Source organism: Myotis myotis, unplaced genomic scaffold (assembly GCF_014108235.1).
Source record: "Myotis myotis isolate mMyoMyo1 unplaced genomic scaffold, mMyoMyo1.p scaffold_m19_p_4, whole genome shotgun sequence".
In the NCBI taxonomy this organism is placed as follows: domain Eukaryota; kingdom Metazoa; phylum Chordata; class Mammalia; order Chiroptera; family Vespertilionidae; genus Myotis; species Myotis myotis.
The window spans coordinates 108,219,937-108,222,930 of NW_023416346.1; the positions used below are offsets into that span (position 1 = coordinate 108,219,937).

At 49.3% G+C, this 2,994-nt stretch overlaps 1 pseudogene; it reads left to right on the top strand.

Annotated features, from left to right (window-relative positions):
* The first annotated feature begins 1,362 nt into the window (after positions 1-1,362).
* Positions 1,363-2,609, top strand: LOC118653661 (annotated as a pseudogene).
* Positions 2,610-2,994: the final 385 nt, after the last annotated feature.

Here is a 2,994-nt window from a genome sequence, read left to right on the forward strand (position 1 = left end):
TTGAAGAGACTGTCTTGACTCCATTGTATGCTTTTGCCTCCTTTGTCAAATATTAATTGATCATAATGGTTTGGGTCAATTTCTTGGTTCTCTGTTCTGTTCTATTGGTCCATATGTATCTTCTTGTGCCAGTACTAGGCAGTTTTGAGGACAGTGGCTTTTTAATATAACTTGATATCTGGTATTGTGATCCTTCCTACTGGTACTTTGTTCTTTTTTCTCAGGATTGCTGCAGTTATTTGGGGTCTTTTTTTATTCCATATGAATTTTTGGAGAGTTTGTGCTAGGTCTGTGAAATATGTCATTGATATTTAAATGAGGATTGCATTGAATCTATAGATTACTTTGGGTAGTATGGACATTTTAATGATGTTGATTCTACCAATCCATGAACACAGTATATTCTTCTATTTATTTATGTCTTTCTCTCTCTCTCTCTCTCTCTCTCTCTCTCTCTCTCTCTCTCTCTTTTTCAACGTCCTTTAGTGTTCTGTGTATAGGCCTTTTACATCGTTAGTTAAGTTTATGCGAAGGTATCTTAATATTTTTGGTGTAATGGTAAATGGGATTGTTTTTAAATTTCTTTTTTTTTTGGTAAATTCACTATCCTAATATATAAAAATGCAGGGTCCATAATGACCAAACGGATGACTAGTCCATCCCCCAGCCCTCAGGCTCCATTGATCAGGGGATGGCTAATGGGGAAACTGGGATCCCTCAGGCTCCAATGAATCCATGGCAGCAGCAACATTTTGAGCTGGCAGGTGGAAAGCAGACCGCTTGGTCCCTCCCCCTGCCTGCAGGCTCCCATTGATCAAAGAATGGTTAACAGGGAACTGGAGTGAGTGGCCCAGAGACTGGTGAGCAGCTGGAAGGCAGGCCTCTTAGTCCTTCCTCCTGGCCCTCAGACTCCAATCAATCAGTGGTGGAGGTTGGCAGAACTGGGGACTGGCTTCCTTAGTAGTCCTGTAGGTTCAATCTCCAGAGGACAGGCCAGGCACCAACCATTCTCTTGTCAATGTGGCCCCGTGTTATGACAAGAAACTGCCAGTCTCCTAGAACTCAGCCTCGGGCACTGACGCCACTTCCCCTCCCTTAGACTAGCTCCCTTAGTAGTACTAAAGGTTCATTCTGAAGAGGATAGGCCAGGCACCAACGGACCAGTGCCTCCCGCAAGATCCCGAAAGCACTGCAGGCCTCCTGGGACTCAGCCTCAGGCACTGTGGCCACTTCCCCTCCCTAGAAGCTCCACAAGGAAGACAGGATACCACCGGCAGAGCCAGGGGCGACCAGCAGTGACTGACTGCTCTCCCTGTGCTTCCTCCAGGTCATTCGAGCTGGCCCCTGTCTGCCCCGCTCCAGATGAAGTGTGATCACTGCACACGGAAGGAATGTAGTAAAAAAACAGAAACCGATGACCAAGAGAATGCCACAGTCAATGTCCGGAGTCTGGCTCAAGAGAATGGAGAGAAGGGAGAATTCCGTAAGTTGGCTGCTGCCAAGATATTTCTGAGTGACTGCCTGGCATTTGACAGTTGTGTGACCGCAGAGGAAGGAGTCCAAGTTTCTGAACAGAACACCAAGGATTTCTTCTATGTTCTGAAGCTTAATAAGAAATATGATACCTCACAGCACAAAGTGCTGGCTGTGTCCATGTGTCCTTAGTTTCTGCCTTATTTTGCTGCTAAATTCAGCCTCAGTGTCACTGATGCATCTAGAAGGCTCTGCGGCTTTCTCAAAAGCTTTGGGGCTCACTGTCTTTGACATGAAGATAGCTGCGGACTTCAGCATCCTGGGGAGTCAGAAGGAATTTGTGCGTCGGTACTGCCAGCACCGTGAGGAAGAGCCCCGGCTACCCATGCTGACCTCCGCCGGCCCTGGCTGGGACCGATATGCAGAGCATGTACTGGGTCACCCTATCACCCCTCACCTCTGCATGACCAAGTCTCCCCAGCAGATCATGGGCTCTCTGGTGAAGGATTACTTCACCAGACAGCAAAACCTGTCCGCAGACAAGATTTTCCATGTCATCGTGGCCTCGTTTATGACAATAAACTGGAGGCCCTTTGAGAAGATGTTCCCACAGCTTCACACAGTTCCCAGGGTGCTGACTGTGTGTTAACCTCAGGTGAAATTGTCCAGATAATGGAGCAAAGTGACCTCGCCTCGGATGACGCCGCTGTGGACACTCTGGAGACATGAAGGAGAAGGAGGTGAGGCTCCATGAGGATGCCAGCTCCAACGGGTAACAGGCACACACCTTCAGGCACATGGCCCAGGAACTGTTCAATGAGGACGTGGGAGTGCTCACCCATCACACCCTGAGGAACAAAGACTTCCAGGAGGTCACCCTTGAAAGGGATGGAGAGGTTCTGCTACTCTTTGAGGCTGCTTATGGCTTTTGGAACATCCAGAAGTGGTCCTGAAGATGTAGAGGGGCAAGTTCGTGGAGGTCCTGGCTTGTGCTGGGCATGCTTAAGCGGCAGGGGCCAGACCCAGGCGGACAATGGGTGTGCAGACAGGGAACTGTGCAGCAGATGGAAGGCATCTATGCTGCAATCTTGGTGTGGCCCCCGGAGACCAGCGCCCATGTGCAGGAGCTGTACTAGGAGTAGCTGGGGGTGGAGGGGAGATTCCCCCCAGGCCCAGGCAGCCCTGCACACCACCTAGCAGGGCCCAGGGCAGCCCGCCAGGACATCAAGTGGTAAAGGTCCAGCAGACATCCAGCCTGCAGGCCGCCTGAAGAGTGGTGTCAGACACATGAAGGAAAGGCTTAGCATCTCTCTCATCGCTTTGGTTTTCAGAATTCCCTGCTCCCCATATGTTGGCTCTCTCCCTCTGAGGGGCGCTGTCGTCGTCACATGGGCGCAACTGGAATATTGTATCTCGAGAGGATCTGAAGCTATCAGATCCAGGGCTTTTCTTTATCGGATGATTTAGGATTAATAATTCAATCTCCTTATAGTTATAGGTCTATTAAAATTTTTCAATTCT